Source organism: Hemicordylus capensis, chromosome 1 (genome assembly GCF_027244095.1).
Source record: "Hemicordylus capensis ecotype Gifberg chromosome 1, rHemCap1.1.pri, whole genome shotgun sequence".
NCBI lineage: Eukaryota > Metazoa > Chordata > Lepidosauria > Squamata > Cordylidae > Hemicordylus > Hemicordylus capensis.
In genome coordinates, this window is record NC_069657.1 from 276161426 (window position 1) to 276175457 (window position 14032).

The 14032-nt window shown below is 45.1% G+C and overlaps 1 long non-coding RNA gene across 1 annotated transcript; it reads left to right on the forward strand.

Annotated features, from left to right (window-relative positions):
- The first annotated feature begins 99 nt into the window (after positions 1-99).
- LOC128340378 (uncharacterized) lies at positions 100-11717 on the forward strand. Its single transcript, XR_008313659.1, has 3 exons — positions 100-6338; positions 7499-7545; positions 11157-11717. It is a non-coding gene; the product is annotated as an uncharacterized LOC128340378 (long non-coding RNA).
- The last annotated feature ends 2315 nt before the right edge of the window (positions 11718-14032 follow it).

The following is a 14032-nucleotide window of genomic DNA, read 5'->3' on the forward strand; positions in this document are numbered from 1 at the left end:
TTCCCTGATCTAGGGAGTCAGAAGAATGCAAAGTTGTTGGCAAGGGACCCGAGCATTTAAAAAACAGATATAAATGGCACAAAAGTAAGTGGACAAAACATCCCTTAAAAAGACAATGTTGGTTTAATACCTTGAAAGCTGGCAAAACTGAAGGGTGGGGAGGTGGGGAGAGGCAACGAATCAAATAGAAATATTCACTCGCATGCTGTTCTCTATACAGAGCTCTAACTTGTATGGTGCTTTAAAAAAAAAAAAAGCTGTTGTAAGAATTCACACCCAGAAATGTTGCATTTGCAATTTATTGCCATCCCTGTGTTGTGCAGTCTTACCATACTGAGAAATTGCTTGTCTTTTGAAATAAGTGGTTAACCTGCTGCAAATTATTTCCTTCAATTTAGCTGAGTTGTACTCGGGTTTTTATTGCCTGTGCGCATCCCAAGTAGATTTGCTCAAGTTTCCTTGCCTTCTAAAAAAGTTATATTTTAGAATGTCTTTTTAAAAAAATCAATGCAACTTCCTTTTTACTTTGAACACCATTGTTTTTAAAAGACACATTGAATAGTCATACTGTGATCTAATTGACTAGTGCACTTGATAAACTAGACATAAAGTTTACTGTTCAGTCTGTCTTTGGCCTGCCTCTGTATTGAACAAGGGCAGTGTAACTTATCCAAGGCACCATATTTGTGTTCCTTCTTGGTTCATTTATGGCAGAACTCACTTTTGAAAGGATTGTAATGCTATGAAGGTGGCTGGTGTCCTCCATTCAATACACACTATCACAGGCCATATGCTCTTACTACCTTAGTATCTGTGACAGATAGGAAATGGAATATGTGTGCAATAGAATTGGCGTTTTTGTTTTGTTTTTCCCTTTAGATCCAGGAACTCGCGGGGATGGGGCAGGGGCAACATTTTACCAAACCTTTGCAGTGTGGCAGAGACAGAAAATTGGTAGATTCTTGTTATAAAATCTTTCTCTCTCACACACATACACACCATTTTTCTGATTTGAATATCACACTGTTTTGCTGTTCTGTGGCTAGTTGCAACTTCCACCTTCTTCCTGATCAGGCTGCTGGATCCAAGCCTATTGTAAGCTGCTGGATAATTTCAGATTGTTTGGGGACCCTACGATTTCCCATTGCAGCCATCTCCCTTTAAGGCAAAAGCCGTTTGGACAGAAAAAAACCCATCCCTGAATTTCTTGGAGGCAGCAACCTGTAGTGAGGGGTGTGCTGAGGTGGCAGAGCATTTGCTAAAGAGAGCTTTCACTGCTTAGCTCTATGGAGGCATGCCCAGCATATGGATGTGCTGTGTTTCCTTGAGAAGGCGACTGGCAAATATGTGCCACATGTGTGATTGTATGTGTGTATGCATGTGTGTGTTGCTTACAACCTGTTTCTCCTGAAAGTGTCTGAACTTGTATTTTTGAGCTGATATTATGGTAAGGTTATCTGAAATATGGGTGTCAAATGTTTGGACAGGGGTGCAATTTCAGTGCATGCCCTAGGCGCTATTTTCCCTAGATACGCCCCTGCACTGCGGTCACCATTAGCGCCAAGGTCTGTGGATGAGTGACAGTGCCAGGGCGGGATTGCAGCTATATCTCAACTCACTTTCTGAGGGCCAACTTTCTTGTTCAACCACCTGGGAAAACAGGATCACAAATAATCAAGTACCTCCACCTTACAGAAGCTGGTCTTCAAAATGGAATCAATCTACTTCCCTGTGTCTCTTTCCGTAGGTAGGTTTAATGTAAGAAATTGCTAGCCTTTCTAGTAATATGCTTTCACTCAAGACTAAGGACTTTATCATTAAACAAAACAACTCTTAAAAGCTAGAGAGCAAAGACGGTAGCAAGCCTGGCAGTCCAGGAAGCATTCCACCTTAATGTTTGGCTGTGCTTCAGCTTCATTTCACGAATGCTGACATCATCTGCTGCTACTTTGATGGATGGGAAACTGGGGCAGCAGCATGAACAGGACCTTGGGAAATGAACCCTGATTTGGGGGCTTAAAGATAAATGCAGTGAGGTCGTTCCACACTGTATCTGTGCTGCACCTAATGGCAGAGAGAGACTGCAAGGCGCGCTTTAATGTTGCATACTCTTGTCTCTGCCAGCTGCTGAATATTTTATCAATCTTGGGCGAAAACCTTCAACTCAGCTCCTTTAAGGCTAGCAATTCAGCTGTTTGGGATCATCTGCCGGCTTGAAAATGTGCGGGCAGTCACACAGATGCAAGGAGAATAAAGGCGTTCTGTCAGCTTGCTTGCTTGCTCTTAGAATAGGAATGGCACAGAAACCAGGAAAGGGTGGACCACCACACACAAAATGTAATCGTTTGGCCACTGCCCAGAAGCATCAGCTGCTAGCTGGCAAACCAGATATGCTTTTCACCTGTTTTTGCAGCTGTCATCATTTGACTGAAAGTAAGAGCAATGATCTAACTGGCTGTTGCACATTGCCCCTGGCTTCTGGTGAATGTTCATCATTGCTCAGTCTCTTTGTCCAAAGCACATATGGGAAGGGAAGGTCCATGTTGACCCAGATGTATTTGCTAGTCAATTGACCAAATAAAGACTGACCCAGATAGGTGACAAGGTGGAGAAGATGTTTCCTGTCTCACCTTAGTGACCAAGGGTCATTTTCTACACGGACAGAGGCCATAACCCGCACAAGAGTCTATACTCCTGCAGTGTGTGTCTGGAAGCTGCAACATATATATCCACAGCATGTGAAATACAATATTTTCATACATGGCCACATCCACATGTTCTTCCACAGAAGTGTAGGGAAACTCTCATGTCAAGTGGCCCTCACACTCAAAGCAGTAGCTCAAGCCTCTATTGCCTGTAACCATCTGTACTCACTATCTCTCCTATCCATCTAAACCTACACTTGAAAATGGGGCTGATGTACTGTAGGGACACTGGGTATGTGTGGGCTGTAAACAAAGATGTACCCAGGAGCTTTCCCAGACAGCAGGCTTTACTGCAGGTTTACTGCGAGTTCAAAGTTGCCAAAAAACACAGCCACCCCCAACCCACGAATATGTGGGATGAACCCCTTATCTTCCAGTTTTTCCCATGTATGCCGAGGTTGGGTGTTAATTATCCAACCGTGGATATGTGAAACCGCGGATGTTTGGTCTGCAGATAGGGAGATCAACCTGTATTTTATGCTTGATAATACACCTATAGTGAGAAAAAATTGAAAGGTAAAGCAGAGCTGCTTTTACTTACTAATTTACCATACATGGCTGTTAACTAATCATCTGCTAATTAGGCAAAGAGGAACCTTCCAAAGGAGTGATTCTCTTATATTTAAGGAGGAGAACAACTGGCCCTGTTCAACCCCAACACAGCATCCCTGCAATGACTGGTGCTGATGTCTGTCTTGTGTAGTGGTGGTGGTTGCCTTTCATCTCAGATAAATTAAGCAGGCGCTTATATGGTGGCTTTGCATGTCTCATGACGGCTAATACATTTCCCTCTGCATTGTGATCCCTGCTGCCCCATAAAAAGGCTGCATGTCCAAAGCAAAATATCATGTGCCTGAGGCTGTTATAACAGTAGTGCACCTCAGTAGAAAATAGAACATAGAATGGTTACAAATCTTTACCCAAAAGTTGCATAATGGGCAGAAATAGCAGATAATGCTTTTCTCACCATGGAGAGGGGGAAGAATAGCATATGCTGATGGCTTTTAACCAGCTCTTCAAATTTCAAAACCAGTTATGTGCCTTTCTTCTAGGAAGAGAGTCCCCTTCCACAAAAATGCTGGCAACCCTATGAAGAAGAGCTGTTCCCTTATTAGGAGGTGCTCACATACACGTCTGTTGCACGCCACTGGTTTTGAATTATTTAGTTATGAGTAATTATTTAGTTATAGGATAGTTCCTAAGCAAAGTCCTTACTGACTGGCTTTATTCTAGCAGGTAAGGATTCCAGCCAGACCTATACTTGGGCATGTAATACAGTTCCCCAGCTTGGACTCTAGCCATGTTTTAAGTATTAACACTCGGCTTGAAAAGTGCTTGAGGGAATTATTTATGAGCACCAGTTGTCAATGACTCTCTTTAAAAACGGGGCTGATCGAAAGCACCTCCTGTGGCACTTTGGCCCATGAAGCATGCCGAGGAGTAGCTGTGCTATTTCGCTTGCTCCTGACACCAGGACTCTCCTTTCCCCCCACAGCAGGTAAAGATTATTAATGGACACATGAACTGCCTTGTATGGAGGAGGCTACAGTCTTTCTATTGCTCCATCTAGCCCAATGGAACTACTTTCCATTGTTGGCAATTCAGCACTATATTAGGCAGGGATCTTTTAAAACTCTGCTACCCGAGTACCTTCCTCTGCAACCACTTCCTAGGCATACAAAAGTGGGACTCATCTGTTGACATATGACCCTTCTATCTATGGGTGCTGGGGAATGGGACCAGAATAGGTGCAGAAGAGAAATGGTTGTGTTCTCCTTTGCACCAACAGGAAATGAGGGTTCTCTAGATTGTGACATGGCAAGAATCCTATTTAAACTAGTGCTGATCTAGCACTAATCATATTTAAACTGGTGTTGATCCTAGTAGCTGGCAATCCCAGCCCCCATAGAATGCCCAAGGAATCATGTGGGGGGCCATCTTTCTCTCTCTCCCACAAGCACTGTCAGAATGGTGCTATGGCATGATGTAGTATAATTCCCAGGGCATTGCAGAGGGGGAAATAAAATAATTTGGTTTGTTCCAGTTCAGAGCCATTTTAGATTCTGTTGTCCCCTCCGATGACATTTGGAGTGGGCCAGATTCTAGTCCTTGTCTCCCGACAGCCCCCAGTGAGCCTTGAACCCCCTCAATAGACTTCAGATCCCAAAGGACATTGTGTCTTTACTCTGATCTGTAGCTTCTCAGAGTGACAACAAAAGAGAGAAGGGCTGGAAGGGGAAAAGCCTTTCATCCCCCATCAGCAGTTCTGCTGCCCTTCACCTCGCGGGGCACTGTAGCATGCCACAACAATTGGGGGAGGGGAATAAAAGGGGGGAAACCTCCCTTCTCCCCACACAAATGACTCTGCTGCTGCTGTTCTTCCTGCTGCCACCAAGACAGGTATGTTAGAGGTTGTTGACTTTTACCCACAATAGGTAAAAGAGCAGAGCACTAAGGAATGAGCACACACTCCAGTTACAGAGTAGGTAGCAGAGGATGGTTTGGATATTGCAGCTATTTAGAGAAAACACATGGAGATCCTTGTATGACTAAACACTAAATATTTATTGGTTGAATACACTTAGATAGGAAAGACCTATCTCTGATCTAAAGGACTACATAGTGGATAGGTAAGGAGAGAGAGAGAGATGTTTCCATCTGCTCTCTAGGAGGAAAGGAAGGATTGTGACTCAGCACAGGAAGTGCTGCAGAGTCAGTTCAGGGGTCATAGAGTAGGGACAGATAGGGAGACCCTGACTCACTGTCTCTACTCCCAATGCTCCTAGTGGTCATTAGGACAGTTGGTGCAAAAGGTCGATGCACTGGAAGTTCATCTCCAACAAGGTAAGGAGAGGCCCCTGAGTTGCCAGAGTTCTTCCCAGTTTGGAGGAGGAAAGCACTTGGATAATTTCCGAGCGAATCCAAAGCAAGCTCTCAGCTGGGCGCTTTCCAGATTACTTGCTGTTCAGCAGTAAAATGCTTCCGCTTGGCAGGATCTTTTTGAAAATGTGAATCGCTTGCGCAGCCCTACAAAAGGAAAATACAGCTATTTTTTTTCACACACATGCAACATTGTAGAGCTAAAACACAAGGATAAAATCCAAAAGAAGGCCTCGGAAATGTGAACGGCACCTTGCTGACAGCACAGGGACTATGATGTTGAAACACAGGCCGTATGGAAGCACACTTAAGGACACGTAGTGACACTCTGGCTGCTCGCCGCCCAATTGGGTGGTGCAGCCCATTTGCCCCAGCCCCCTGACAAGAAGCACGAGGCTGGGAGTGAAGCCTATTGGCTGTCGGGGCCGTGCGGGGGTGGGGCTTCAGCCACGCAGCCAGCTTGGGTGTCCGATCTCCTTAATCTGCTCTTCTCAGTCTGTCCTTCGCAGGACAGATCTCCTCAGTCTGCTCTCCCTCCCTTCCCTGGGTACAGTCTGGGCTTATCTGGTCGCCTATTGGGGCTGGGCAGGAATTTGGGGGGCACTCACCTGATTGGCCGGTGGTGCCCGTCCTTTTTCACCTGCCTCTGTCTGTACTGAGTTAGTCAGTTAGTTGAGATCACCTTTCCCGGTCACAATTCTGGCAGGTACAGTGTGGCTGGGGAGAACATCTGAATTTGGAGAGCACCTTCAAGTAAGTGTCTGGCTATAGATGGGACCGGTCAACTCCCTAGATGCTGTGCGGTTCAGGGAACTCTGGCCTGGCCCGACCTACTCTGTTAGGCTAAGCTCCCCGGACATGATGGGCGGCTGCTGGGGGGAGGGGGTGCTGCTATGGCAGAGGTTGGTTGAATACACGCTGCTATGGCAGAGGTATTATCACAGTTTTTAGAAAGCATGTCAAATTGTGGCTTTTTACCCAGGCTTTTATATGATTGTCTATGCTGCTGCTTCTTGTATTTTGTACTGTTTTTATGCTTGTGTTTTAATTTTTTTAATTTTTTTAAATATTTTTTAGTTCAATCTTGTAATGTGTCTTTTTATACTCTTGTTTTTAAATTTTATTGTGAGCCGCCTTGGGATTTTCTTAATGAAAGGCGGGGTATAAATTTAACAATAAAATAAATAAATAAATGTCTTGTGTCTTCTTGGGGTGTGGGGGCAATGTTCTAGCATGTAATCTGGAAAGCGCCCAGTTCATCCATTCCTGCTACAGGTTCAATGGCTCCATTACTGTGTGTTCTGAGGAGAAAAAAATAATGCTTTAGTAAATGATTTATGGTGAAAGCAAGGAGAAAGGAAAGCAGTTGTGCTCCTTAATTGCATTTTCAGGGACAGCACATGTTGAGAACAATACATGAATTTTTTAAAAGTCTTGTACGGATATTTTGTTGCTATGTTTCAAATGCTGAGAGAAACACACAATTTGTGTACATTACATCTACATTATAGATGGAATACACCCCATGAAAATTTCCCCTTTAAACTATGCTTTACGCTACGTTTAAAAATACTTCTACTTTATTTTTAAAACACTGCCCTCCACATCGCCCTGAGGATGCTGTGGCGAAAGGCTATAAGTTCCAACAGCCACCACTCTTTTTTAATTCAGGCAGGGAATTTTATTTATTTATTTGCCAGCATTATCATGCCAGAATAATTAATATTGAGATTCCACTTTTCAACAGAGTTCACAGAGCAGTTTATATAGACAAAGGAATGAAAAAAGGAAGAAAAAATGGTTTAATGTCCCAAAGGAGCTCACAATCTAAAAAATAAAATGAAATACGTGTTCTAATCTTAAAAGTTTAAGAGGGGAGGGAAATACTCTAGCTTATCTTTTTACTTTTTCAGGACAGAGCATAGGTGCTGTTAGTAATTCTGATCACCACAGGGGACAGGTAAGTAAAGAGGAGGGGATATGAGTTGTTTAAGGGGAGCTGTCAAGGAAGGTAATTTTCTGAACCTCAGAACTGCTCAGAAAATCTTCTACATTTTCCCTGATTTTGAGAGGAAAATCTGGTTATTTCTAAGCAATTCTGAGGCCAGACAGGCTCTGCTCACCCATCACTAGTTTTGAGGCATGCAGTTGTGTAATGAGAGGCTGTCAGTGGTTTACATTACATAGACCCTGTTAAGCTAATCAGGCAGAACTGGGGAGGCTGAACATTGAATTAAAATTTAAGAGCAAGGGTGACGACATGGATAGATGTGTGTGTGGAGGAGCGCCTATGTGTGCACACGACTGCAGCCCTCACAGTTGTGAAGAGTTTCAGCAAGCAGACATTTTGTCACACATGTGAATGAAAAGCCACATTTCTTAAAAACAAATTTGCTTGTCTACACAGCTCTTAAAGTCATTTGTTGTGCCATCGTTTACCTCTGCCATCCTAGTAGAATCTGCATGCGCGGAAACGGAAGTGATCACACTCGTCTCTTACCGTTGGAGTTTTGTGCATAACAGAGGCTAGCCTCACGCATATCGTGTTAAGCTAAAGTAGCCCCTCTTTACAATCCTCCACCACCTTTTCCCTGTGTGTGCCATGCCGTATGGAGTCTCCCAATCAGGGGCGTAGCTAGGGGAGAGGGGGCCCGTGCTCATCCCTCTTTCTGGAGGCCCCCCAGACTGAGGGAGATAATGAAGTAAATAGGGAGGGATGTAGCTGGAGGGCCCTCTGGAGCTGGGGGCCCGTGTTCTTTGAACCCTTTTGTTCAATTATAGCTACGCCCCTGCTCCCAATAGAGGGTGGTTTTTGTCAGACTCATGAGCGCATGGTGGTGTTAGATACAACTGGAATTGGTAAATAAAATGATGAACAATATATTTTTGCGAATCCTGGTTGTTGGCTTCTGGCTTAGGGTAATGCTATTGAGACATCTTCCCTGAAGGAATTATGTCTTTTTGCTGAATCCTCTAGCCCAATGTCACCACTGTATGTATTCTCCCCCACTATCACCCCATATCCTCAAGTATGGTGAAATAATCAGTTGTGTTTTTTTAAAGGGTCTTCTGGAGTAATTTCATTAGCAGACCATTCTGGGATTTACAACTTGAATCACAATTGCATGGGGACTAAATTATCCAAGCCACACTTATAAACTATGGTCAGCTACACATTCACCTAAGTGTGGTTTTAAGAGATGTGCTTAAAACCAGCACACCTCTTCTTTCACAAAAGTAGCTGCAGGCGATCTAATCTTGATCTAGAATATGGTGTGCGTGGGGCGGGGGAGGTTAATTATTTCCCCTTGAACCATTTCCCCACTGAAAACTGTCTCCCAGCCCAACACACACACACACACACACACAGTGCATGTGGCAGCATGGCGAGACACTACCCTCCACCCCATGGCATGCAGATGTGCTGATTTTCCCACACATATTTATTTTCCTCCCAAAGCAATCTCCTCACTCTCACCCAGGCAGAGCCATCGCTAGGAAGGTGTGGGGCTGAGAGCAAACAGCACTCCCCCTCACCCACACTCCTCCTTTTCCTCAGCTCCTCTCCCCCTGCCCTCCAACAGTGCATGCATTGCTAAGGAGTTTGATCACCTCCCTCCTCTACTAAATGAGAGGCATGCATGAGCCCTGATGTGGTTTAGCAATAGCAATAGCACTTACATTTATATACCGCTCTATAGCCGGAGCTCTCTAAGTGGTTTACAATGATTTCGCATATTGCCCCCAACATTCTGGGTACTCATTTTACCGACCTCAGAAGGATGGAAGGCTGAGTCAACCTTGAGCCCCTGGTCAGGATCAAACTTGTAACCTTCTGGTTACAGGGGTGGCAGTTTTACCACTGTGCCACCAGGGGCTCTTTAGAATTAGATTTGAAGAGCTCTGGTAGGGAGCAGGGCCTAGGGCAAATCTGCCAGTGTGGTATCCCCAATTAATTTTCATGGGTTCTAAAAGAGTGGGGCCTGGGCTGGTCACCCTGCTTGACCTGCCTTGAAGATACCCCTGTTACTAAGAAGCAAGTCCCACTGAGTTTAGTGAACTTACTCTGAGGTAGCTGTGTGCAGGATTGCAGCCTTAAATGCTGATTCTTCATCTCTTCTATCATTTTTGAGCAAGCACAGAAAAAGCATGGAAAGCAGCACTGAGTTCAGAATTCAGCATCTTTGAAATCTCAGCTTTTTCTCTCTAATAAGAGAGAGTGTTGATTTCCAAAATCAGAATTTACCAGAGTAGGGAGAGAGAACTGCTTGTAATATTTTATCACAATAAAATATTGTGGTCTTGCTACCACAAGAGGTGGTCTTGTGGTAGCAAGCATGACTTGTCCCCTTAGCTAAGCAGGGTCTGCCCTGGTTACATATGAATGGGAGGCTAGAAGTGTGAGCACTGCAAGATATTACCCTCAGGGGATGCAGCCGCCGCTTTGGGAAGAGCAGGAGGTTCCAAGTTCCCTCCCTGGCATCTCCAAGATAGGGCTGAGAGAGATTCTTGCCTGCAGCCTTGGAGAAGCCACTGCCAGTCTGTGAAGACAATACTGAGCTAGATAGACCAATGTTCTGACTCAGTATATGGTAGCTTCCTATGTTCCTACATGCATAGGTCTTGGCTATCTGAATGTGGGGGGGAGTTGGGCCCTGCTGTGGGGATTTTGCTTCTCCCCCAACTTCGGCTGCAATCACCCTACTTGCTCCTCCCGCCTAAAGGATGGGCCTGCCCCTGTGAGCTTCCTCGCCTTCTGGATTAGTGGTTGAGGAGCAAAGGACGCACCCCTCTCTGTGCCAATGCAGAGCCCACCCTACTGCTGTTAGAGGTTGTTGATTTTTACCCATGAATAGGTAAAACAGCAGAGCACTAAGGAATGAGCACACACTCCAGTTACAGAGTAGGTAGCAGAGGATGGTTTGGATATTGCAGCTGTTTAGAGAAAACACATGGAGATCCTTGTATGACTAAACATTTAATGACTAAATATTTATTGGTTAAATACGCTTAGATAGGAAAGACCTATGTCTAATCTAAAGGACTACATAGCAGATAGGTAAGAAGAGAGAGAGAGATGTTTCAATCTGCTCTCTAGGAGGAAAGGAAGGATTGTGACTCAGCACAGGAAGTGCTGCAGAGTCAGTTCAGGGGTCATAGAGTAGGGACAGATAGGGAGACCCTGACTCACTATCTCTGCTCCCAATGCCCCTAGTGGTCATTAGGACAGTTGGTGCAAAAGGTTGATGCACTGGAAGTTCATCTCCAACAACTGCCCCATCGGGCTGTCTCTTCCTCTGCTATGCTGGGCTTATGCTGGGGCAGGCAGCATAAAGGCTGCCAGGAGGGTGGCAAGCAGCAAGGAGGCGGAGCTACTGGAGGGAGGGGGCAAGGGGCAGTGGATGAGTGTGTGTGTGTGGGGGGTTGAACCTGAGACAGTGTGGGGCCTGGGGGCAATTGCCCCATCTAAAAGACGACCCGGCAGCCAGGGAATGTACCACACACCAGTTTAGATAGTCCACTTTCTGTTCCCTCGTACTTTCTTTCACTCTGTTTCTTCACCTTCTGCAGTTTGAAAAGGCAGGGATCACGATGAACAGGAGGAGGTGGAGAAGGAACAGCTGCCATTATCACCACCAGATAGCATCAAGAAGGCCAGCTGAGGCAGCTGGCAGAAGTGGACACAGGGAGGCCACTACTTTCACCATTCCGTCCCCTGAGTCAGCTGCTTCCCCTTCCCTCGTTAGCAGTTCTCATTACCAGGCATTTCTGGTTTTAAGCACACATCTTAAAAATGCTGTTAGACAATTGCATAGTTTGCCCAAGTGGATTGTTCAAAATAATGTATTTAAAAATTGCAGTCTTCTAGCCTATTATGTCTACTTCTACTAATATTGCTGTTTCCTATCTGAAGAGTCACAGATCTTACTTTACTACACTCACAGAGCAATCCTGGGCACAGTTACTCAGAAGTAAATCCCAGTATAGGCTGTTTCAGACATAGGGTCTACCAACCCTGCCCACCATGGGGCTTATTCCTAGTTAAGTATGATAGGATTTCAGCCTCAGTTACAACCTTTCTTTGCATATTCCCAGATCTTTTCTTCTCACTTACCAACCCTAATCCCAAAACTGATCTTCCAGCTGATTTTTCCAACAGCCAGACTGGCATCTCAGCTCCATGGCCCAATCAATCATGCCCCTTATCTGTAAAATGAACCAATCCAACCTTGTTCTAAACACCATGGGCGTAGCTAGGGAAGAGGGGGCCTGTTTTCACCCCTCTCCCCGATAGCCCCTTCGAATGAGGGAGATAATGAAGAAAATTGGGAGGGATGGAGCTGGGGGGGCCCTCAGGAGCTGGGGGCCCTGGGTTCTTTGAACCCATCTGCTCAATTATAGCTACCAATCCCAAAGGAGTTCTATATTATCTGTTGCCAATATGAATGGTGGATTTTGAATTCCTTCTGCCTCTCTACGCTTCATTTTGTCAAACCTGTGTTTCTTTTATTCAAACCACACTCCTATTTACAGCAATAAACTAGAGATAACACAAAATACGGCCCAATAATCAACATGCAGCATCATAAAATATTTTCCCCAAAAAACTTCTTCATCTCTTGGTGCATTTTGTCACAACGATTCCTCCTCCTCTTGTTCCTTCCTCCGGCAGGCATGCCGTTGCCGTGGCTCACCAGTCAATAATATTCCCCTTTTATTGATATCTAGCCTGGTGGAGCTCTGGCTGCTGTATGGAGATGAGACTGCACCATCTGTCAGCACAAATGCAACTGGCTGGCACCAACAGCTGAAAGCATCCAACTGCACATAGGGAGCCGAAGACAAAGGAAAATGCCGAGAGCAAGAGGAGGACGCCCCCGCCTCAGCCTGAACAGCTAATCTGGCTCTCTGGCGATTCATCTGCAATGCAGATCCTATCCATTTTCCTGCTGTGACAGCAGCCCGCTAGATGCTGATTAAGGGGCTTCTGGCGGCCTTGGAGAGAGAGTGAAGGATAAACCAAGGAGAAGGAATCAGTGGCAAGAGGAAAAGAGTAGGATTAGGGAAAGCAGGCCTTGTAAGAAGCAAAATAATGGCCACAGTGTGCCTGAAGATAAACCATACAGTGTTTCTATGAAGACATTAGGAAGTTGTGTTAGTTTCTGCTAATCCATCACCTGTCAAGGGGCTGTTTCAGCAGGCCTGAGATTAAAGAAAGCAGTATTGTCTATTGTCTTCATTACTGGTCACTCTGGAGCTGTTCCCACTTTGGAGCCTTGAAGTTAATCCCAGTTTAGTAGGGGGGCTGTCAAGGAAAACATTCCTTTTAACTGCTGCAATTTTGTAAAAAGGAAAAAAAAATCATTTCAGGGATAGATTCTTTGCTGAGTTATCTTCCCTATCATATTGCTCAGCGTCTCAGCCAGCAGGCCTAATCTCTTCCCCATCAGCGGCAGGGCAGTGAGGGCATGCTCCCTCTCTGTCCTCCTCCGGCACACAGGCACCCCCAATGGGATCATTTAAATTATAGACTGTGAAAAAGCTTCACACAACTTCCTGAGAGGCTAGAGGGGAGCCGCTCTACAGTTTTGAAGACATGCGGCAAAAGGTTCCATTTAGCACAGGGCGGAGGCTGCTTGGAAATGTAAGCCATGTTCTGGCTCCATGACCCATGGAGTTTTTCCTCTTCACCTTTATTATTTTAACCCGGGATTTTTCATAACCAGTAACTGACACGCAGCATCTTTTGCCCAGGGGAACAATACAGGCAACCCTGAATCCTGTATGCCCGGAACTTTCAAAGAAGAAAGAAAGAAAGGGAAAGGTGGGAGGGCCACAGCTTCCCTACATGCTGTTGTCTAACAATAATGCTACAACGCTAAGCAGGCTTCCTTGGAAGTAAGCCCCGTCGGAACACATGGTTCTGTGTAGCCACCGTTGGGCTCTGGCTGTAAATGGGCCTTTTCTACTCAATACCACACAATGTTCAGAATGTGAAAGAAAATGTGTGATAACCTCATATGTATCAGCAGAGCCAGAAATTGGTGAGGGAGTCAAGCAGGCAAGCATCCTGCCAGACAAGTAGCTCACCGCCCCCCACCTGTTTGCCCCCACTGCAGAATCACAAACTGGGAATTAAAATATGACTGCGATCGTAATTGTGCTTACTGGAAAGTGAACTCCATCAAAATCAATAGGACTTACTTCAGAGAAAATATGGTTAGAGATGCAAACATTCACACGAAATATACTGCTTTTTCTCTTTCAGAAATCTAACTTATGGGATTGAGAGCCCACAGAAGGGGGGTGTCATTATGTTCTTTCTGTGCTCCTCCCAATATATATTTTTTCTGGTGCTGACACTGTTAATATGTGCCTTAGATTGAAAATATCTTGTCTTAGTTGTAATCTGGAAAGCACTATTTTGGCTAAGTGGCTGATGGTCT